Source organism: Callospermophilus lateralis, unplaced genomic scaffold (genome assembly GCF_048772815.1).
Source record: "Callospermophilus lateralis isolate mCalLat2 unplaced genomic scaffold, mCalLat2.hap1 Scaffold_45, whole genome shotgun sequence".
In the NCBI taxonomy this organism is placed as follows: domain Eukaryota; kingdom Metazoa; phylum Chordata; class Mammalia; order Rodentia; family Sciuridae; genus Callospermophilus; species Callospermophilus lateralis.
In genome coordinates, this window is record NW_027514398.1 from 9,655,648 (window position 1) to 9,680,404 (window position 24,757).

At 36.0% G+C, this 24,757-nt stretch overlaps 1 pseudogene; it reads left to right on the top strand.

Moving 5' to 3' along the window:
- The first annotated feature begins 787 nt into the window (after positions 1-787).
- LOC143388952 (methylsterol monooxygenase 1-like) lies at positions 788-23,117 on the top strand (annotated as a pseudogene).
- The last annotated feature ends 1,640 nt before the right edge of the window (positions 23,118-24,757 follow it).

Genomic DNA, 24,757 nt, shown 5'->3' on the forward strand with positions numbered 1-24,757 from the left:
CACAGTACAAAACATTTGAAGAACTATTAAGAACTTTTCCATGGTTTTGAAATTATTATTATTATTGGACTAGAGATCAAATGCAGGAGTGCTTTACCACTTAGCTACAATCCCAGCTTGTTTGTCAAATTTTTTGTTTTGAGGCAGGGTATTACTGAGTTGCTGAGAGTCTTGCTATTGCTGAGGCTGGCCTGAAACTTGGGATCTACCTGCCTCTTAAGTCCTTGGGATTTCAGGTGTGTGTCACTGCACTGACGAAATATTTATTTTTTTTAATGGACTGTCATAAATTAGGTACATCAGTGAACATTTTCAGAAGGTGACATTCTTAATAAGGTTTGTCATATGTGTGTGGTTCTGGGGATTAAAACCTTGGTACTGCTCCAGCCACCTCCTGGCTTTATCCTCCAGAGTAGCTGGGATTAGTTTGGGATTACAGGTGTGTGTCACCATATCTTGCTGATTCTTTTTCGTTGTTAACCTATGAAACTAATATTTGTCATATATAATACAACATGATGGTTTTAAAGATGTAAATTGTACAGAAGGTAGAAAATGGAAAGTGAGATTTTCCTCTTCTCTTCCATAACACTCCACCCCCTAGAGAGAGAGACATTCTCTTTTTTAATCATGTGTTTAGAACCTGAGAAATTGGTATTTGTTTAATAATTATCCTTTGTATAACTATCAGAAAGTACATTTTGAAAACTGTTTTTTAGAATTCCATTATTCAGCTTATTTGTTCACTTGTTACAGAATTGTAAGGCTATGTGCTGAGATTTGAAAAATGGCAACAAATGAAAGTGTCGACATCTTTAGTTCAGCATTGCTGGCTGTGGAGTATGTAGATTCACTTTTACCTGAGAATCCTCTACAAGAACCATTTAAAAATGCTTGGAACTACATGTTGAATAATTATACAAAGTTCCAGATTGCAACATGGGGATCCCTTATAGTTCCTGAAGCCCTTTATTTCTTGTTCTGCTTACCTGGATTTTTATTTCAGTTTATTCTTTACATGAGAAAGTACAAAATTCAAAAGGTAAGTATGATGGACTAAAGTATTATAATTAGGATTGGTGAATATTATTAATGTGAATATAGTTTTGTTTTGAAAAACTCTGAATCAGTACTATTCAGTAGAAATATAGTGAAGCCACATATGTAATTAGAATTTTTAATCCACTAAATCTAAATTATCATCTCACCAAGCAATCAAAATAAAAATATGCTTAACGAATATGTTGCTATTTCATGAGTTTTGAAATTCAGCATGAACTTTGCACTTATTTTAACCCATCTCAATTTAAAGTATTCAGTAGTCACTTTGTTAGTTGATACTCTGTATTGTCTATCACTGCCTTAAATCATTATTGATAATATTTCGGGAATTGCTTATTAAATTGGGCTTTAAGTAGATGGGATATTTGTCTAATTTGGGCTTCTAACGTTTCATGTTTAAACTGGCTGGACAGCTAGGAGTGTAGCTCAGTGATAGAGTGTGTACTTAGTTTGTGTAAAACACACACACTAACTAGGAAAGAAAGGTATAGGCATTTGATAGTATTATCTCACAGTTCACCCCAAACTCTGATGTCCCAATCAATCTTAAGTATATATTTATATGCAAATACCTTGATCAGGGCTATTGGAAGTTTTGTTTCACTCCCTAAATATTTAAATCATCTCAGGTAAGGGGATGATCCCAGGTTATAGTGTTTGCTTCAGGGTGCTCAATGTCTCTAGAAAGCACACTGGGTAGATGGCTAAGTGGTAAGACATACACAGTGCCTCTTTTCAATTCTAGGCAAAATTAATAGAATAAGCTGTACTAATGCATAGGCTGTAAAGAATTTGCACAAGTGTAGAGAGAGAAAGGATTTATCGGTACTTGGTAAAGCAATGATAGTTTTTTGTTGTTGTTGTTTTGTGGGGAGGTGCCAGGGATTGAACTCAGGGGCACTCATCTACTGAGCCACATCCCCAGCCCTATTTTGTATTTTATTTAGAGACGGTCTCACTGAATTGCTTATCACCTCACTTTTGCTGAGGCTGGCTTTGAACTCATCTTCCTGCCTCAGCCTCCCACGTTGCTAGGATTCCAGGCATGCGCCACCTTGCCTGGTGCAATGATAGTTTTTGATGCCACTGTTCGTTGCCCTAAAAAGTCACATCTAACTAAAACCCAAGGGCACATAGTCTTGGTATGAAGTAGACACATGAGGGTGTTCATCTGTGGAGAGCAATTTGCATTCGATGAGTGTGTGCACTTTGTGTCATCAGTCTGTTGACTTCATCACATCTCCTAGTGAACCACTTTTTATCTCTTGGGATAATGCAGGGGAGTCAGGGAAAAGATGAAGGGAATTAAAAGGGATATGGCCCAAAGAAGAATGTTCTATCAGCCTCATTGAAGGTCACATAAGTTCCAAGGTACTTTTTTTTTTTAAAGAGAGAGAGAGGGAGGGGGGGCAGAGAGAGAGAGAATTTTAATATTTATTTATTTATTTATTTATTTATTCATTTATTTATTCATTTATTTATTTTTAGTTATCCGTGGACACAACATCTTTGTTTTGTATGTGGTGCTGAGGATCGAACCCGGGCCGCACGCATGCCAGGCGAGCGCGCTACCGCTTGAGCCACATCCCCAGCCCCCCAAGGTACTTTTAATAAAGGTGCCTTCTATGAAAGGTGGAATTTACTTTATTTGTCTTAAGGTCTGATGAATCTGGGGGTGATTCTGGCTGCTGGCAGGTCATCCATGGATTTATTTATAGGGCTGATTCACTGTATGGCTGGCCAGGTAGAAGCATCCTGTTCTTTCCTTGTTGGCCTCTGCAGTTGACTCATTGATCAGAGGAAGTAATCTTAACAAAGAAAACAAAACTTTTTCAGTCCTGGATATGTGAATGGCATTAAAATGATATGTGGCAGAAGAAAGAGCAAGTAGTGATCCAGTTAGGTACAACTAGTTTTTTATAAATAGATTAAAACACTGACTAGTCTGGCTACAAGCATTGCTTAGCACATCCTCCTTTTTACCTAGTACTAAAAGACTAATGTCAAATCAGCACAATTTTTTACAATATAAAACCATGACGTGTTAGGGGTTTTATCACAGTAGAGGGTTGTTTACAACAACAACAACAACAAAATATATCCCAAAAAGTCAGTGTAGGTTTATACAGGCTTCTTTTGTTTTTTTTGTTTTTTTCTATTTTTGGTATGGGGTATTGAGTCCAGAGGTGCTGTACCATTGAGCTACATCATTATCCCTTGTTATTTATTTTTTGAGAAAAGGTCTTACTAAATTTCTAAGGCTGACCTTAAACTTGTGATTCTCTTGCCATAGCTTCCTGAGTAGCTGGGAATCACCACACCTGGCAGTTTTTGCATTTTGAAAGCAAATATTCTGATTAGCATTGAAGTTACAAGAATATTTCCCAGTGCTGTATAAATTCTAAGATAGAATATTTTTAAATTATATTATTTAATACAGAGAAAAAGCATTTTTCTTTTTAAAATTGCCCCCCCCCAACAGAAGCTGCTAATTGGTAATGAAGTAGTACTAAATACTTTCTGCTTTCCAATGGAGTAGACAACTTGACAAGTTAACACATGTGTTTGCTACTTAGAAAGAAATATTATGGGAATGAAAAGGTGAAGTAGGCCTTGTAGGATCTCTTTCTTTTAGAAAATCATACATTGTAATAATTCTCCAAAAATTTTTCTCAAAGATGTATGTGCTAAAATCTTCTGAAATCTGTGGCCCAAAAGAAGGTATTCCTCCTTATTAGGGTACAGTTAAGAGATATCTTCTTGACAAAAATAGAAAAAGCAATATTTTAAAATATTTTAAAGTAAAATATAGTAATCTTTGATATTGCAGTAGGCTTGAATTTTTTTATTGTTAATGATCTTTCTAATTAATATAAACTAAACAGTATAAGCATTATGGTTTTATTTACTATCATTGATTAAACTTTTTAGTTTTTATAGCTACCTGTGCATCAACTTCTATCTAGGAAATTAGAAGCACCTTTGCCACCCCAATCCCGAATCTTCAGTTTATTTTGTCCTCAATCACAGACTAACGTTTTAGAGCAATGGGGTCAAATAATGCTCAGAGTAGAAATACAATTGTAAATTATTTTGTATAATCTCCACATTTATTGTTGAGTAGGTGAGCATCCCAGGTTAGTTAATTGGTTAGTGGCAATCTGGTATTAGAACCCAGGTCTCTGGATTAAATCTTAGTTCTTAATTTTTCTTTCTTTTCATTTTTTTTTTTTTGTGGTGCTGGGGATTGAACCCTTGTCCCTTGTGATGTGAAGCAAGCATTTTACTGAGCTATATCCCCATATCCCCAGCCCAGATTTTTTTAAGTATGAATGTTTAAAGCAATACTACTGATAACTAATATTTGTTATCACTATCTTTTTATAAAACCAAAAGTACTTTTTCTCAAGCAGCCCTTTAAATTAATAGATTTAGTGTTTTTGCTAAGCAAGTTGGATCCTTATGAGTTTTTCTGAACATCTCATTACATTGATTTCTCTTTTCATCTTTACTTAAAGCTGGGAACTTCATGTTCAGGGAACATCTCTGAAGTTCTTCCAATTCAAAGTTGAATATAATTCTGCCATTGTATGTGAACAAAATGTATTTATATCTTGGGATGAATACTGCCAGATGCTGGGCGCATCAGTTTGCCTGAGTAATAAAGCTTCTGATGCTGTGTGTACAGTGGCATCAGTTGGGGTCACCCAGCTGTAATCCTAGCATAACTTATTTCTTTGAAACTTCTGGCAAAAATAACTGCATAATATCTTGGCAGCAGACTGGAGAATTAATTCATTCTGCAGTACTCCTTTGGTTTGTTTCAGATCAGTATAACTATTAACAATTATTTTTTACCTGTTTAAAGTAGTGATAGTAATTGTCAAGAATTTAGAAGAAAGGATGTTGTGATTCCAGAGTCTTAGCTACTATAACATAAAATTCACATAACTAAGAATTAAGGTCTGTTGAAAATATTAAAGAGACTAATATTAAATATTGTGGTTTTTCTCCTTAGGATAAACCAGAAACATTGGAAAATCAATGGAAATGCTTTAAAAGTACTTGTTTTTAATCACTTTTGTATCCAACTGCTTTTGATTTGTGGAACCTATTATTTTACAGAATATTTTAATATTCCTTATGATTGGGAAAGAATGCCAAGATGGTATGTCCATAAAATTTGATATTTGTACTCAATTCTGGCTTATTATCCAATTAAATTATGCTTAATATTTAATCATTATGGGTTTGTTTCTTCTAAATATTAGAAGTAAATAAGTATTAGAAAAGTAAACGATTGAGCATCTTTTTATTGGGTTGTGGATCAGTGGTGGAGCACTTGCCTAAGCATGTATGAGGCACTGGGTTCAATCCTCAGCCCCACATGAAAATAAATAAATACAGGTATATAAAAAAAAAAGAACAATAAACTCTTGCAGAAACTTAAAGGGTTCCTAGGTTTTCTGTATTTTAATGTAATATTTTATTGAAAGGTAAGTTTCAGGCATTACAAGTTTCTGTTGCAGCCTTTATATAATTATGTACAGATACACATGCTTATCCTAAGAAATGGCACTACATGTAAGTATAAAAATCAATGGAAGATGGGAGAATATATATTCAACAAACTGCAGATGCAAAATATTTAAAAAAAATATTACCTTTATTGAACACTTCTCATTCACTAAATAATACAGTATGGCAATTATTTATATTAATTAGATAACATTAGTAATCTAGAGATGAATTAAATGATGGAAGATATGCACCATTTTATGTAAGTGGGTTGAGCATCTGTGGATTGTGGTACCTGTGGGGTGTACTGGACCCAGTTTTCCTGCAGATAGTGAGGAATCACTGTTTTTTCTACATCCATGGGTATTCATCATATAAAAGAAGTCCTAAGTATTGTGCATGTGTATTATATATTATTTTTTGCCATTTCATTTCAATTATATTCTTTGGTTGGAAAGGTGATTTTACTATTATTAATCTGAATTTAATCTTTTTTTTTTTAATTTTGAAATAGGCTCTTGTTATGTTGTTCAGGCTGGCCTTGAATTCAGAATCCTCCTGCCTCACCCTCACAAATCCCACCTGTAGGATTATAGGTGCACCCCATCTAGGGATGCTTTCCTACATTTCCCACCCTTTTTAATTTCTTATTTTGAAACAGGTTCTAAATTTCATAAGGTCTTATTAAGTTGCTGTGCTGGCCTTGCACTTGGAATCCTCCTGTCTCAGCCTTGAGTAACTGGGATTATAGGCATGTGCCACTGAGCCTGACTAGTGGTCTTGAACTTTACTTCAGGTTATATCATATAGCTGTACCTAGCAGTTTTGAGAATTTGTTGATTAATATGTATACAAGTATGTCAAACTGGTAGCTGGGTATTTGGTTTTTAGTAATATCTCAAGTAGTGATTCCAAGAAGTCTGGGTTGTTTGAGTTGTTTCATATTCATAATATTACAATATTTTCATCCCAAAGGTGTATGCTTTTGGCAAGATGCTTTGGCTATGCAGTCATTGAGGATACTTGGCACTATTTCCTGCATAGACTTTTACACCATAAAAGAATATATAAATATATTCATAAAATTCATCATGAGTTTCAGGTATGTTAGAATCATATTTAATGCTTTTTTCTATTAAAGGCAAAATGTCTACTTTTATTGCCTGAACATTTCAAAAACTTGTTGATGTTTTAGTTCCTTTTCTTTCATCATCATTATTAAGAACATAGCACACATACAAAAGCAATTTTTAAAATTTTCTTCAGTTTCTTTTAACTTCATGGTAAATTGAGACCATAAGGAAAAACATTATAGGAAAAAGTTCAGATTTTTATCTCATTCCCAGAATGCTGTATTGACACAGATACCTAGCAATTTGATAATGGCTGTAGTAATGGTAGGATCATTTAAATGAGATCCCCAAGTAATAAATCTTTAATGTTTAAACTTCTAAAACAATTATTGACTTAGTTTTCACATAATTTTAATCACAGAGCTGATTCTAACAGAAACAGTTAAAAGAAAATCCAAACTGCTTTGCAATAACTGTCCAGTTGGATTATAGTGATCTCTCCTCATCCATAGGGTGCACTCCGGGAACCCCAGAGGATGCCATAGATGGGATACTATACTAAGTACTGAAGCAGTTACTAAGTGACTAACCTTTAGGTCATGCATACATGGACAAATGCATGGGATCTATTGGACAAAGGGATAATTCAAGTCTTAGAAGGAATAAACCAACATTTCATCACACTACTCAGAATGGTGCACAATTTTAAGAACTTATGAAATGGAAAAAAATCCAGAAATAATTTATATTTTTGAAAAGTGATTGACCTAGGATAACTGAAATCTCAAAAAATGAAAACAGTGAGTGAGGAGAGTACATGGTGTGCTAAATCAGCCATCCCTTTCTTGGCAGAACAAATACAAATTCATAAATAAAAGTCCAGGTAGGGTGGCACATACTTGTAATCCCAGCCATTTGGAGACTGAGGTAGGAGGATCATAAGTTTGAGACCTGTCTCAGCAACTCAGCAAGACCATGTCCATGGTAGAGTGCCACAGGGTTTAATCCCTACTACAAAAAAAAAAAAAAAAAAAAAAAGTTCAAAGTCAGTTGTTTAATGCTATTATCTTAAACCATTAAAGACAGTTTTAAAGATTTTTATATCCCTAGACCTTTTGATTGGTAGGGGCAAAAAAGATACTTATTATTGAGAACTACCATTGTTTATATTTGTTGATAGATGTGATTATTACGTATAGAAATGTAATTTTATAAAACTATGAATAAATAGAATAAATGTGTTAGTAAGGTAGTGAAATCAATTACACATACATATGCATGGGAACTTTTTCTACTTTACATACAAGTTCTGTATATGTAGGAATAAATAAATATATATTTGAGTATAATTTTCATGAGGAAGTTTTAAAGGCTATGTTGTTAACCTTACAAAAAAGTTTTCAGTGATGGAAGAAATATACTCCCCTACCCTTCACCTTCCCCTGGTAATACCAGAGGCCTGAAGTTGACATTGGTCTTTGGGTCTTTAGGTCTTTTAGATATTGTCATTTTAGAAAATTTTTAATAATGGTCCTGGTCTTATATTTAACTTGAAATATTTATTATAGATTTTTGCCTAAAATTTAAATATCATGAATTAAACCACATCAGCTGATAACAGTGAGTGATGGATCCTGCCAAATCAGAAATGGCCAACATCAACACCTTCTACTCTCATTTGGAACTGACGAGTCTGGGGTGACTCCTTCTCTGAAGAGTCATTATTTATTGCAGTGCAGCATAAGCATCTATAAATAGTGTTTCTGACTTCAGATATAAGGGAAATATTTTGGTCTAAAGTTTTTTCAAAATTTGAAATTTTAAAAAATATTAAGGAGCTTTATTTCTGTTATTTAACCTTTCATTTTTGTTTATCAAGTTTTCATTAAGGATGTATCTTTGAAATTTTGTGAAGTGACTTGCTGTATTTGCACTTTGAGCTATTGAAATAAATGTAATTCTTGTCTGATTATCTGGTTTCCAGTTTTGAACATTAACTGTCAACTTTTATTATAAGGAAAAGTACAAAAGTCATTAAATTGTTGTTTCATAATAAAAGGACTTAGTTCTATTTTCTGAAGTGCCTCACTGTTTTCTGACAGTTTCAAAGTGTTTATCAGGATTATCTCTCTATTGCAGGAAATTCCATTGACCTAGTAATGTAGCAGATAATGGAGTCCTCTGTGCTTAGAAAATGCATGTTTTTCATGCAGGTGGATGAATGAAGCTAAACTTTCTAGGACTGATAAAAATCTCAAGATTCTAGATTCTCATGTATCAAATGGAGAGTTGGAAATTCTTAGTATACGGTGGTGATTATAGTTACTATTTTTTAAACTATGGTCATTTTCTAGGCATGTCATATAATTTGTACATGCCCCTCTACCTATATGTGCAGGCATGTACAAATTTGTGAGCTCTTAATTCTCAAATATCAATTTTGGATCTGTGTTTAAATTGGTGCTGTTATAATATTTTTTTAAATCTGCCTTTCACCCCCAATATAAATGCAACACATACATCTGAATTTGCAGTAAACGGTGATTCCCTTTAGCATTTGGGGGGAGAGTGACCTCTACTGCTAGAAATGGTGCTTAACAACTTGGTGCTTTCCAGTTCACCTTTTTGTTATTGCTGGGGATTGAAAGAAAGCCTTGTGCAGGCCAAGCATGCACACGACCACTGAGCTACACCCCCAGCCCATTCTTCATACTAATTAGAGTTTCTCAAGCCTTTTTGTATACCCTGAACTGTTGTATGGGCTTCTGATGCATGTTCTCATTTAGTCTCTTATGTGCCATTTTCTCTAAAAGGTAAAAGAATTGGCTGAGAGGGCAAGGTCATAGGTCGTCTTTTCTGACTTTAGAAACTGCATTTGTGGCTATGGTCACTCCAGAGATGGGTAAAAATATCAGGATACTTTTTAAGGAGAGTGGTATTCAAAAAAGGAAGACAGTTCCTCACAGTAGCCACCCAGGAAGCACCAAGACTCAGATCCAAGCATGTTACTGCAAAATAGACTTCAAGTAACCGTTTGAAATTTTACAGTTAACATAATTAAAAACAAGTAGTAGGCTATGTTTATATATATGTAGAAGACTAAAATACTAGCTAATTATTTAGACCTTTGGACAAGATGAGGCCCGTGATATTTAATAACAGGCTGTTAGCTTAACTCCCAAATGACTGGGAGCTGGCCTGGAACTTGGGATCATCCAACCTCATTGGGATATGGGCTAACAATCTCATTATCACAGGCCCGAGAAACCTAGGGCATTTAAATTCCTTATTCACATTCTCTCTCTCCACAGCTGGGTAAGATAATACCTATGTTCTTCACAAAGAGTGAACCCCTCATCTCTGAAGATTTAGTTTCTAATATGTTCTTCCAAAAGAGAATTTTCAGCTAATATTCAGAAGAAGGATGTGCCCTTGGTCTAATGAATGAATGCTCTCTGGCAGGTGACTGACAAAGGCTGTCTTTCTTAGGTAGAATCCCTAGGAGGCCTTCCTGTGTCTTTAAGGTATACACTTAGAGCACTGCTGAATTCTGAAAAGAGTGAGAGGCTGCAAACTGATACAGGAAATAGTGCCTTCTAACTTAAGAAGATAAGCAATTTGTCTCATGGACCACATGCGGGTTCACTGCATTCACAGAGGAAAGGGACCACAATAGAATAAGAGCATATGATAACCATGCCAGTGCTTGAAGCAGACTCATACCTACACGTAGGGATAATGTCAGGGGACAAAGCTGCATACGCTGACAACAGGCCTTTGTCCTCTGCTGCTGGTAATAGGTCCACTTCCCAAAACCTTTCCCCTCTAGCCCCAACCTGTTTCCTCATCTATGAAATGAGAATAGCACTTCCTAGGGAGTTTGGGGAATAAGAAGGACCCTTCCTGTGAGTATGGGAGGTAATAAATGATAGCTGTTACTTTAAATTCACTTTAAGGAGGGGCAACAGGCTCACTCCACCACTGCTGCCTTTTTATTTATTTTTTTATTTTTCTAACCGAGGTCTTATTCTTACTTCACATGACTGAAATTCCACTCAAGAGTTCAGTGACACCTTTATTGCTCCTGGGCATGCACAACCTTGTGTTGTTATCTTTAGCCAAAGCCTTCTCTTGCACACTTTGTACTTTCACCCTTCTGTACCTTTGCTCAGGCTTATCCCTCAGCCAGTGAGGGTTATTAACATGGTCAAAGGTAGCGAGTGGCAAAGCTGGAATTTCTCACTCTCCCTTCTTCCCTCTGTGTGTCTGGCATAGTGCCTTGCGCATGCACGGTAGACATTCAATAATGTCTGTAATTAAAACTAAGAGAACATAATAGCCAACTTAATGTCATGGTGGCAGTTAAGCTGCCAGCTAAATAACCAATTCAGAAAGTTTTAAGTAATAACAGAATATAGTAGAGGGAAGAAAGGGCACGAAGAGAGAGAAAAGCCTTCCTTCCTTCCTTCCTCTTTCTCTCTCCCCCTCCCTCCCTCCCTCCCTCCTCACTCCTCACTCCTCTCTGTCTTTCTCTACCACTGAGTTATATCCCTAGCCCTCTTGGCCTTGAACTTGGGATCCCCCTGCCTCAGCTTCCCAAGCCACTGGGATTAAAAGCATGAGTCACCATTCCCACAAGAAGGGGATTCCTGAAGTACATGCCAAGCTAGAACCAGGCATGAAGGCTGCCTGCCTCAGTTAAAGTCTGACCCATCTTAGAGCTTTGGCATCTTAAAGTTTGATTTCATTGGCTCAGGTTCTTATGAAATATCCAGTTTGATATATTCTTTAAGGGAACAGATTATATATTAGAAAGCACTTGTGTCCATTTAGCATAAAAAAGACTGTCTACCCTATAAAGAAAATTTATAACTGTCGAGTCTTTTGGCAAGTTTGAATCAGAGTTCTGTATTTCATGATTCTCTGAGCTTTCTTTTGCTATAAAGTAATTCATCTGATAATAATGAAGTACCATGAGGGCATAAAGGAAGAAAATCAAGGAATATCTACTCAGGAGTAGATGGTACACTGTTAGTATAATGGAGTGGAATCTGAACTACTTGATTATTACCGTATCACAGGAAAATAATCTTCAAGTTGGAAAAGGAAAGCAATGTGGTTCTGTCAGGAGGGAACTGAATTCTAATATGGAGGAGGAAATATTTAATAAAGTGCCCAATACCTTTAAGTGACCTTTGGAGTCTCTGAGTTCAGAAAAAAAATATTTTCATCAGGAAAAGAATTTGCAAAATGATTGTGAAACCATTTTAGGTGACGAGACAGCAAGTTGAGTCTTTTCAAGTATTGTAAGTCTTTTTCTGTGTGTTGGTTTCAGTTTCTGCAGAGAACAATCTTCCAATTTCTGCATGGAATAGAAAATGCTCAGAAGCCATTCTGGGCATCAAATGTGGGAAAGAGGCTGAGGATCCCATAGTCACTGTGTTCCCTATCACAGAATCTCTGTGTTCTCAGACACAGGCTCACCACATCCAAAAGTTCCTCAGTGTCCAGAGAGTCCCAAACTTCTTGAGTTTTTCCAAAGAATGCACTTGCTCTCTCTAAAAGGGTGGCTCTATAGAGTTGCAGAAGGAACCTTGGGCCTAAAGGTTTGTGAGAGTATTGAGCAAAGATTGAAATGCTGCCATTTAATATTTCACAATACCATGGTAGTAGATTTTTATTTGATGTACCTCATGCAAACAGAATAACATCCCACAGCTTGATGGATGATCATATCTCTTTCATCACTACCCTGATCAAGGGCTTGACTACCTCTTTTATCAATTTTCTATTTGTGACCAGAAATACAGTTGAGATTCTTAGCTGGCTGGACAACTGAATCCAAATTATCTTGACCACTGAGGGTATCTGGTGTTGTAACTTGAAGCTTTCCCTATAGTCCTGTCCTATTAGACATGTTGCTGACTTGGATGAGGCCACTAAGGCATACTTGTCAAATTGATGACTGAGATGGAGGGAAAGGAAGCTTGTACTTCATTCTGCCTGACAGAATCTAGACCCCCCAATAAATACTTGCCTTGATTTGAAGTTCAGCTGCACAGATGGAGTATGGAAGTTATAGACCAGGATCAATAGCAATATAAACCTGAAAGCCTTATGGAGTTTTGCAGACTGCAAATGCTAACTCCATGCTCACCCCAACTTTTTAAGACAATTTTAAACTGAATTGCTAGAGGGAAGTCTAGATTACAGAGAAGGCAACATTTTCTTTTGACTCTGCTTTGATTGGCCATACGTGGATGAGCATCTTATGTTTCATGCATCCTATCTCAACTAACATTCAAAAGAAGAGTAATCAGAGATTGTTGATGATTTAGCAATAATGCTACAAAAGATTTGAAGGAAAACATAGAGGGATAGTCTAGAACAGCTGTCTCAAGTACAGTAATCATTAACCAAGGTGGTCACTGACATATTGCAGAAAGTTCTATCACACAGAACTAGCTAGAAGAAAATAGGCCTAATTAGAAATATTAAAAGTGACTTTGTTATATTTTGGATGTGAGGTGTCCCCCCAAAGCTCATGAGTGAGACAATGTAAGAACATTCAGAGGTAAAATGATTGAGTTATGAGAGCCTTCAACCAATCAATGAATTAATCCCTGACAGGGATTAAATAAAGAATAAGTAACTGCAGGTGGTAGGGTCTAGTTGAAGGAGGTAGGTCCCTGGGGGCATGCCTTTGGGGTATATATTTTGTATCTGGTGAGTAGAGTCCCTCTCTCTCTACTTCCTGATCATTATGTGGACCACCTTCCTCCATTATACTCTTCTGGCACAATGTTCTGCCTCACCCTCAAGCCCAGAGGAATGGAGCCAGCTGTCTCTGGACTGAGTCCCCTGAAATCGTGAGCCCTCAAATAAACGTTTCCTTTTCTATATTGTTCTTGTCAGGACTTTTGGTTAAGCAGCAAAAAGCTGTCTAAAATAACCTTCAAATACCTGAAATGGTGTTGTGTAAAAGAAGGGAGGGTGGGTATTTTTTCCTTCTATCTTTCTTTTCTCCTTTTTCCCCCTCCCCCTTTCAACGCTGGAAATGGAACCCAGGGTCTCACCCATTGCTGGGAAACATCTACCACTGAGCTACGTGTATCCCAAGTCTCATGGTGGATATTCTTTATTGTCATAGAAAGAAGAACTTCACCAGAAAATAAAGTTACAGAAGGTGTGTACCAACTATTGGAAGAATTTTCTTACAATTAGAGCTGGTTATCTGCTCCTTCATTGATGGTTTAGGCAGCATCTGTAGGATCTTAATCAGTACATAAAAGAAGAAGCCCCTATAATAAGAATGAGTTTGAACTAAGTTATGTCAAATGATACTTTCAGCTCTGTGGTTCTAATGTACACATTTTAGTTAATTTGTTAACTAAGGTTTTGTTTAATGGGTGCTATTTGCACTGCTCTATCATAATCCACACTCAGCTGCTTTTGGTTTCTGCAAAAATTCATGTTCTCAGCATTTCTTAGCATTTCCGATTTATCTTCATGAAGCCTAGAACTGTCCATGAACTTCTGCCCCCTTTATCTGGTTAATTCCCATGGGTGCTTTCTCGACTCAGATATCACCTCGGTGATCATTTTCCAACGTCTTCTCTCCAAGCCTGGTCTGGGTACTTCTCTGCCGTCTCTCACTACACTGCTTACTTCCCAGTCACTGTGTGTAGCACACTGGACTGCAGAGGCCAGGGGATCTGTGTTTATCCCCCACCTAGACTAAACTTTACAGGAACTGTCATGGTGACCATCTTTTTCATGGAGCATCCTCAGTCTTTACACAATAACTTCCTTTGTTCTGAGTGCTAAATAAAAACATGACTTTAGACTGAAAGCACAATAGACCAACAAAAAATGTCTAAGAGGAAATGATTTTAGTGTATCTATTGAGTGAATGAAGGTTTCATAAATCATAACTGGCCCAAATCAGAATATCTGTAGGTACAGGTGAAAACACTTGATAGTAATATTTTAAATGAGAGAGAGACAGAGAGAGCCTGAAATTCAGCAGAGACGTAGGGAGAGAGAGAAATCATAGCAGCTGTTTGAAATTCAGTTAGCACTCATTCTATGAGACCAGACTTACTCTAACATCAAAACCTGATGATAGGGCACAAGAGAGGAAAACTTCAGACCAATGTTCCTCAGAAATATAGATGCCAAAATCCACAATAAAATATTAGTGAACCAAATCAATAACATAGAAAACATTATATGCTATTACCAAATGGAGTTTATCCACAAACTGTAAGGTTAGTTTAATATACAAAAGTCAAGTAATGTAATAACCATGTTAATAGAATAAAAGACAAAACTACATGATTGTCTCAATAGATGGAGAAAAAAGCATTTGGTGAAATCCAAATCTATCATGATGAAAATAATCAATAGGCTAGGAATAGCAGGGAAATGGATGAAGAGTTCTAAAAACACATAGGTAACATTTAACTGTAAGAAAAATTTGAATGTTTTTATCTATCAGATCAAGAAAAAAAAGCAAGGATTTTCATTCTTCTCACTTTTACTTATCACATTAATGGAGGTTCTAGTGCAATTGAATGAGAAGAGGAAATAAAAAGGTATCTAGACTGAAAGGAAGAGGTAAAATGATCTCTATTTACAGATCACACAATTGTTTATATTTAAAAAACCCTAAGGAATTCACTAAAAAATCTGTTAGAATGAATAAATAAATTGGTTCAGCAAGCTTGCAGAATACAAAATCAATATACAAATGATAAATTGTATTTTTAGACAATAACAATTAACATTTCAACACATATAGTTAAGAAAACACTTCATTTCCAAGAGCATTTAAAACCATGAAATATTTTTGATACATATGTAACAAATATAGTAAGGAAATTATATACTGGAAACTACAAAACATTGCTTCAATAAATTAGATGGAAAGAAATGCAGATATTACATATTTTTAGATCAGAAGACTTAATATTGCTCAGATAATAATACTTCCCAAATTTATTGACAGATTCAGTGTAATTCCTATGAAAATCCCAGCCACCCTATTATAAAAACTGACAAGTTGATCTGAAAATTTATATGAAAGTTTGGGAGACAGAACAGTCAACATGATGAAGACAAGAAGAACAAAGTTGAAAGACTCACATATCCCAGTTTTAAAACTTTACTACAAAATTATAGCATTTCAAGACAGTGTATTACAGACCTAAGGAGATATGCATAGATAAAGGGAATAGAATTGAAATTCAGCTGGAAACCCTCATGTTGATGGTCAACTAATTTTGATAAGGGTATGGAGAGAATTCAAGCTGTAAAGAATAGTCTTCAACAAAGGGTGCAGGAACACCTCGATGTCCACCCACAAAGGATGACAGTAGACCCCTACCTCTTTCCATACACAAAATTAACTCAAAATAGATCATAGCACTAACTTTAATACCCAAATGATAAAACTATGAGGAGAAAATTTAAGAATTCGTCTTGGGTTGAGCAATGATTCTTAGTAGTTAGAATTCCAAAAGTACAGGCAACAAATTTAAAAATGGATGAATTAGTATATGTCAAGACTAAATATTTGTACTGCAAATAATATCATCCAGAAAATGAAAAAAATCCACAGAATTGGCACATTTTAGATTTGATAAATGACTTGTATCCAATTATACAAAGAACTTAAATTCCATATTAATAATAAAAAGAGCAAGAGATAATATGGACAAAACTGGACAAAAGATTTGATAATATGGACAAAACTGGACAAACAATTTGAATAGTCATTTCCTCAAAGAAGATTAAAAAAAAAGTCAATAAACATAAAAAGATGCTCCACATTATTCATGAGAAAAATGGAAGCCCAACCACAACAAAATGTTACTTCATAGTAACAGGGTGGTTCTAATAAAGACAGACAGTGACAAGTGTTGGAAAGGATGTGGAGAGGAATCTCCCTAAATTGCTGGTGAGAATGTCAGATTGTGCAACTGCTTTGAAAAGAATTTGTTGGTTTTTCAAAATATCACATAGAAAGTTCCCATGTGACCCAGCAATTCCATTCTTAGGTATGTACCCCAGAGAAATAAAAGTGGATGTAAACACAAAAATTCATACATGAATGTCCATAGCAACATCATTCATACTAGACCAAAATAGGAAACAACCCCAAAGCGTGCTCACTGATGAATGGACAAAACATGGACAATCCATACAAAGGAACGCTTTCAGCCATAAAAATGAATCCAGCCCTGACTCAGGCTATAGCCTGAATGACCCTTGAAAATGTGATGCTAAGTAAAAGAAAACAGTCACGAAAGTCCACACACTGTATGATTCCATTTATATGAAAGATCCAAAAGAGGCACATTTTTAGAGATAGAAAGTGAATTGGTGGTTGTTTAGGGTGAGGGTGGGGGGTTAGCAAGAGAAACAAGGATTGCCTGCTGGTGGCTATGGAGTTTCTGTTAGGGAAGATGAAAATGCTCCCAAATTTGGTCGTAAGGATGACACAACTTCATGCATATGTTTGAAAGACAATGGATTGTGAGTTGTAGAGTATGGGAATCATATCTCAATAAAGCTATTTTGTTTTTGTTTAAACCAGTTAATAGTGTATTAGCTTGCCAGAGTTCCATAGCAAAGCACCACAGACTAGGTAGTTTAAACAAGATAAATGTGTTCCCTCACTGTTCTGGAGATTTCCAGTCTAAGATTAGAGTGTTGGTAGGTCTGGCTTCTTCTGAGGTCTCGGAGGGAAAAATCTGTTCTTGCTTCTTTCCTTGTTGCTCATAGTTTGCTGGTAACCATTGGCTTCCTTGGCCTGCAGAGGTATGACTCCAGTGTCTGTGAACATGAATGTTCAGATGACATTCCGTGTGTGAGTGTGTGTCTTTCTGTGTGTCTAAATTTCCCCTTTTGTAAGAACATGAGTCAAATGGTATTGGGTTATGGCCCACCCTTATGACCTTATCTCACTTTGAACATTTGCAAAGATCCTCTTTACATATAAGGTCATGATCATAGGTAGTGGGAGTTAAGGCTTCAGCATTCTTTGGGGGGACAAAATTCAATCTGCAACAAATATTAGCGATTTTATTTTCTTAATTCTAAGTAGACGATTAGGAATTGATGCTAGAACAGTCCTTACTTAAAAATAGCTTATCATGTTCCGTTTTAAAGACTGTAATACAGAGGGAAGCTATTTTTCTACCTCTTGTTTGCTTGAATACTCACTCGGATGGAAGTGACATTCTCTGGGATTGGTGAAAACATTTCACCATGCTTCTATGTCCTCGATGATTGTAAAAGTCATTTGGTTTAGTTACCTTCACAGGTTTGAATCTCCTTGCTGTGGCAGAAAAAAAGGGGCTGCCACTTGGAAAGCAACTTCACCATTGGGCAGTATGTGCTTGCCCACTACTAACATAATTTTGCCTGAAGCTGTGGGTTTCCAGGAGAGGGCTCAAGAACTGCAGAGACCTCAATTTGGAGCCACTCTGCCATTTATTGCCTAAATTGCCTATCATCACCTTAGACAGTTGTTGGACTGAGTTTCTGTTTCCTTGTATGTCAAATGGAAATAATCATGCGTACCTTGCTGAATCTGAAGAAGTAAACACAGTTAATTATACCAAAAAAAAAAAAACAGCAAGTTATCCAACTTGTAATAGAAACACTGAAAGCAACAACAGGCGAATTAAAGACAGCAACTGAGGTTTGATTTTATAAATTACTTTAAAAGCATTTTTCAAATGAGCTGCCAACCAATTAGATACAAGATATTGGAAAATTGAAGAACCACTGCTGATTCTTTTCATTGTATACTATCACTTTGCCAGGGACACACCTACAGATATTTATAGCTTTTGTAAATTGTTTCATGGAACATGTGATGGGAAGACATATTCCATGCATTAAAATAATCTGAAGTAACTAACAAGTATACGTTTCAACTTAAGAGATCTATTAGTCCATAAGATATAACTTTGTAGTTTTATCAACAACAAAGACTTGTTGAGTTTGTTTTCAACTTTATTAGAAATTTCCCAATAAAAATGATGTTCCTCATTTTATTAGTCTTCTCACTGTAGTCCAAATGAATCATGTCTTATTTTGCAACATTCGTTCTCACTCACCCTTTCTAATGTAACAACTCTTTTTACACCTCCAAAATCAAAGTGATTTTCCTGTTGTGCGGAGTGCTATGCTGAATAGAAAGAGTAAAATAACTTTGAAACTAGATAGACTATTTCCCCTTTCGATTTGATTTACCCAGATGAATAACCTTTTCATGTTAAAGAATTTTTGTTTATTTTTATCATTTTAAATAGTTTCTTCTAGCTATCCCTTGATTACTGCACTAAGTTCATACATCAGAAAGCATTCCTTAGACAAGACTAAGAAGATTGACTGAAAATTGTTCTCCAAAGCATTAAGCTGGTGAGGTGAGGACAGGCAACAGAACAGCAGCAGTATTCTGAGACCCCACTATTAAGATGTATTCTCTTTTAATATGGCAGCATGCCTGCTTTGCAGCATTAATTGTTTACAGCCTGAAGAGTTGCAGACTGGAAACTTGGCAGCAATGAACATCTATTCCTGGCCAAGGAACGTCAGTAGAGACTCTCTTCCAGAAATAAGAGCATTTTAGAAAGAAGTCACAAAGCATTTCTTGGCCTTTACTGAGATAGCAAGTCAGTCTTCCTCCCTCTCTTCTTATCCTTTCCCTCCCTCCCTTCCCTCTTTCCTTCCTATTTACTTAATCTATTTGAATTCAGTTTATTTCAATTGCAACAAAGCAAATCCTGACGAGTTCACCTAGTTAGGACTTCAAAGTCAGTAGCACTGAGGGTTCTCCTTGGTGACAACGTGCATTTCCATGTGAACTGGCAGAAGTGGGTGGTATGCTGGGCTCTTCCTCAAGTTCATAATGATACCTTTCTCAGGCCTGCATATATGCACAGCCATCAGTTGCTTCTGTAAGTATGGAAGAGGCAGAAGCTTGTGAATGTAGATTTTTTGAGCGGATTAATTTTGAATTGTGGAAGCTCCAATTAAATGGCAGAGTATCAGAGGACCGTGGCTTGATTATTACAAGAATTTAGATATTCATTTAGTCCATCAATGTTTACCTAGTTTCAATCATTTATCGAACTCTACTAAGCACAAGGGTACACTAGGGGGCATGAGAGGCATGATTCCTGTCCTCACAATTGAGGATATAAGGGAGCTTGTAGTTAATTGTTAATTGTGTATTTAAAATCACTGAAAGGGGAGAGAGGAACAGAAGTTTTGGAATTTCTGTAGCTGCAGGATATTACTTAGTTGGTTGTGGCTCTCAGAGAAGGTTCCCATAGAAAGTGATGTGTAATGTGAGACCTGAATGACAACTATAAGTTACCTAGAAATGGAGGTAGGAGGATAATGAAAGAAGGTCGGGATGATTAGAGGGACTGGGGAGATTGTCAGACAACCTGTTGGAGAAATGATGTTTCTAGGTCATGATATTCTTTGGAGTTCCTTTCTGAAGTGTTTCTTTTAAAGTATTTTTTTTTTAGTTGTAGATGGACACGATATATTTGTTTATTTTTATGTGATGCTGAGGATTGAACCCAGTGCCTTGCACATGTGAGGCAGGTGCTCTACCACTGAGCTACAGCCCCAGCCCTCCCATTCGGAAGTGTTTAAGGAAGCCTTAGGTCATGCACAGAGGCAAACTCTAGTGAAGTGTTAACTGTGGGGTTTGGTGGCTTGTCTTCCACCAGCTGCACTGTTTCATCTCCTTCACAATCTGACCAGTCCAAAGTTCTGACTGAGCCTTTCTGTTATCCCAGCACCTTGTTGGCTGCCCAGCCACGCATGGTTTCGTCATATGTGTCTAGAGCAGGAAGAATAAAATGGCTAATTGAATCATAGAGGTATTGGGAAGCAGCCTGCATAAGATGAGGCAATAACAAACTAGTTCCTAGGAAAAGGTAAAACTAGATTAGAGAAGGGACAGTCATAAGGTTGTTAGGGTTTCTGTAAGTATTCAATAAAATATAAACATAGTTGTTTTAGCAGTGACCAAAATACCCAGCAAGAACAATTTAGAGGAGGAGAGTTTATTTGGGCTCACAGATTCAGTCCATAGTTGGCCAGTTCCATAGGTCTGGGACTCAGGTGAGGCAGACCATCACCTGGTGTGTGGAAGGGCTTGGGGCAGGAAAGTAGCTCAGGACATGGCCACCAGGAAGCAGAGAGAGCTTCCAAAGATAGCCTCTTGTGACTTACTTCCCCCAGCCACACCCTACCTGCCTATGGTTACCAGCCAGTTCATCCACATCAATGGATTAATCCACTGATTAGGTTAAAGATCTTATAATCTGATCATTTCACCTCTGAAAAGTCTTGTATTGTCTGACACATGAGCTTTTAAGGGACACATCATATCTAAACCACAACAATAGTTAAGGAGTCAAAACATTAATTTGCTGAGGCAAGGTGCTAGAAAAAAACAAACAAAAAACTGAAATTTAGAAGAACCCTCAATAAAACAATTTTAAACATTTATTTTTGATTTTGATTTCACACATTGTGATTGCACAAATTCATGAGATACAGTGTGACATTTCAATACACATATACAATGTGTAATCAGGGTTAATTGACATATTTGTCACCTCACACACTGAAATCTTTGTGTTGGGAACACACAAAGTCCTCTACTAGCTTATTTGAAATATTTAGTTAATTGTTGTCAACCGTAGCTATCCAACTGTGTTACATAACCTTGTAAGTCATTTCTCCAGTCTTTGTATGTGTTACCCATTCTCCATCCCTGCCCTTCCCAGGTTCTTGTAGCCACTATTCTATTCTGTACTCATATGAGATCAACTTTTTAGCTTCCACATATAAGTGAGAATATGTGGTCTTTGTCTTTCTGTGCCATACTTATTTCACTTTAGCTAATGTCCTCCAGTTCTACCCATGTTGCTGCAAATGATGGAATTCTATCATTTTTATGGATGAATAATATTCCATCGACTATGTATACACATTTCTTTTATGCATTCAACTTTTGAATTTTGTTGATTTTTTAGTCTTTTTTGGTAATGCTCATTCTAACTGCAGGGAGATGATTCCTCAGTGTGGCTTTAGTTTGCATTTTCCTGATGACTAGTGATTGAGCCTTTTGGACATTTGTGTATGTCTATTTAGGCCATTTGTTCATTTTTAATTGTGGTATTTGATTTGTGCATTGTTTGAAATGCTTATATATTCTGGATATCAATTTTTTTGTCAGATAAATATTTTGCAAACCTTTTCTTTCAATCTGTAAGTTGTCCTCTCATTCTGCTGTTTCCTTTGCTGTGTAGAAAGTTTTAGTTGGATGTAGTCTCACTTCTCTAACTTTTCTTTTGTTTGTGCTTTTGGTGTCATATCCAAGAAATCATTGCCCATTCCAATGCCATGAAACTTTTTCTCTACATTTTCTTCTAGGAATTTTACAATTCTAGGTCTTACACTTAAATCTGAGGCCCATTTTCACTGAAATTTTTTTAAAATATGGTATAAAACAAGGGTCTGATTTCATTCTTTTGCATGTAGATCTTGAGTTTCCCCAACATTGTTTGAAGAGACTATATTTTTAAAAAGTATATATATTTTTTTAGTTGTAGAGGAGCACAACATTTTTTATCTGCTTATTTGTATATGGTGCTGAGGATCAAATGCTAGGCTTATGCTCTGTCACTGAGCCCCAACTCCCGCCTGAAGAGATTATCTATTCCCCACTGTGTACTCTTGACCTCTGTGATGAAGATCAGTTGGCTTTATACGTGTGGATTTGTTTCTGGGCTCTTTGTTCTGTCCTGTTGGTCTGTATGTCTGTTTTTATGCTACTTCTATATACTCTAGTTACTATAGCTTTGCAATGTGTTATGCCTCCAGCTTTGGTCTCCCTGTTAAAGTCTGCTTTGGCTATTTGAGGCCTTTTGTGATTCCTTATGAATTTTAGGGATTTGTTTCTATTGTTATTTTGGGGTACTAGGGATTGAGCTTAGGGCCTTATGCAGGCTAGGCAAGCACTCTACCAACTGATTTAAATCCCTAGTCGTTCTAACATTTTTTATGTTAAATGTTTGAGATTGTCTATGTATAAGATCATGAGATCTGCAAACAGAGGCCTTTGACTTCTTTTCCTGTCTGGATGCCTTTTTTTTTCTTTCTCTTGCTCAATTGCTCTGGCTAGGACTTCCAGTGCTATGTTAAATACAAGTGATAGAGTAAGCATCCCAGCTTACTTCAGATCTTAGAGGAAAGACTTCAATTTTTTACTGTTGAATGTGAAGTTAGCTATGACTTTTCATATAGGTCTTTATTGTGTTGATGTGAATTCTTTCTATAACTAGTTATATTTTTTTTAATTATGGAAAGTGTTAAATTCTGTCAAAACCTTTTTCTGTGTCTATTCAGACGATCATGTGATTTTATTCTTCAGTCTGTTAATGTGGCATATCACATCCATAGATTTACGTGTGTTGAAACACTCTTGCATCCCAAGTTTAAGTCCCAAATGATTGTGATGACTGAGACTTTTAATGTGCTATCAAATATGTTTTGCTAGTATTTTATTGAGAATTTTTCCATACATATTTATTGAGATAATGAATGTAGTTTCCCCACCACCACCACCACCCCCCGTTTTGTTGTTGTTGTTGTTGTTGTTGTTTGCATTGCTTTTGTCTGGGTTTGGTATCAGAACAATGCCAGTCTCATAAAATGATGTTGGAAGTATCTCTTGCTATTTTGGGGGAAGAGTTTCAGAAAAACTGATGTTAATTCTTTTAAGTGTTTGGTAGAATTCACTGGCAAAACCATCTGCTCATGGATTTTTCTTTGTTGGGAGGTTTTTATAGTTGTTGATTCAATTGCCTTGTTTACTATTGATCTGTTCAAGCTTTCTGTTTCTTCTTGATTCAGTCTTGTTAGGATGCATGTTTCTAGGAATTTATCCATTTCTTTGTGATTATCCCACTTGTTGGACATAGTTGTTTGTAATTATTTCATGATTTTTTTTAATCTTTGTGCAACCGCTATGATTTCTCCCCTTCCACTTTTACAATTTGAGTTGACTATCCTTTTTTTAGCTATTCTATTTAAAGTTTTTGTTGATTTTATTTATCCTTTAAAAGAACTCCTTGATTTGTTGATTTTTTTCTTGTTTTTATGTTCTGTATTTAATTCATTTCTGCTCTAATCATTCCCTTCCTTCTGCCAGATTTGAGTTTGGTTGGTCTTTAATTTCTTAGATGTAATGTCAGATAGTTTATTTGAAATCTTTCCTCCTTTTCAATGTAGTTGCTTATTGCTAAAACCCCCTTCGTAGTACTACTTCTTCTGCATCCCATAAGTTTTGGTATGATGTATTTTCATTTTTCTTCAGATATTTTTAAATTTCCTTTTTTAATTTTTTCTCTTTGATCCAATGGTTATTTTTAAGACTGTTGTGTAACTTTCACATATTTGTGAATTTTTTTGTTTCCCTTCTGTTATTAGTTTTTAGTTTCACTGCATTGGAGGAAAGATACATGGTATGATTTCAATCATCTTAAAATTTGTTGAGACTTCTTTTGTCATTTCAGGTCTGATCTATGCCTGGAAATGTCCTGGGTGCTCTTGAGAAGAATGTGTATTCTGCTGCCATTGGGTGGAAAGTTCTACATATATCTGTTAGGTTCTTTAGTCTGTAGCATTATTTGAGTCTGCTGTTTCCATATTAATTTTATGTCTGAGAGTTCTATTCTCTATTGGAAGTAAAGTATTAAAATCTCTTACTGTTATTGTATTGAGATCTATTCTTCAAATCTGGCAATGTTTGCTTTATTTATTTTCATTCTATGATGTTGGATGCATATATATTTATATTTGTCATGTCTTCCCAATGAATTGTCCCTTTTATCATTAAATAATGCTCTCTTTGTCCCTTGTGACAGTTTTTTACATAAAGTCTATTTTGTCTGATGTGATTATAGTCATCCTTGCTTTCTTTTGGTTAGCATTCACATAGAATACCTTTTTCTATCCCTTCACTTTCATCCTATGTGTACCTTTGATTTTAAAGTATG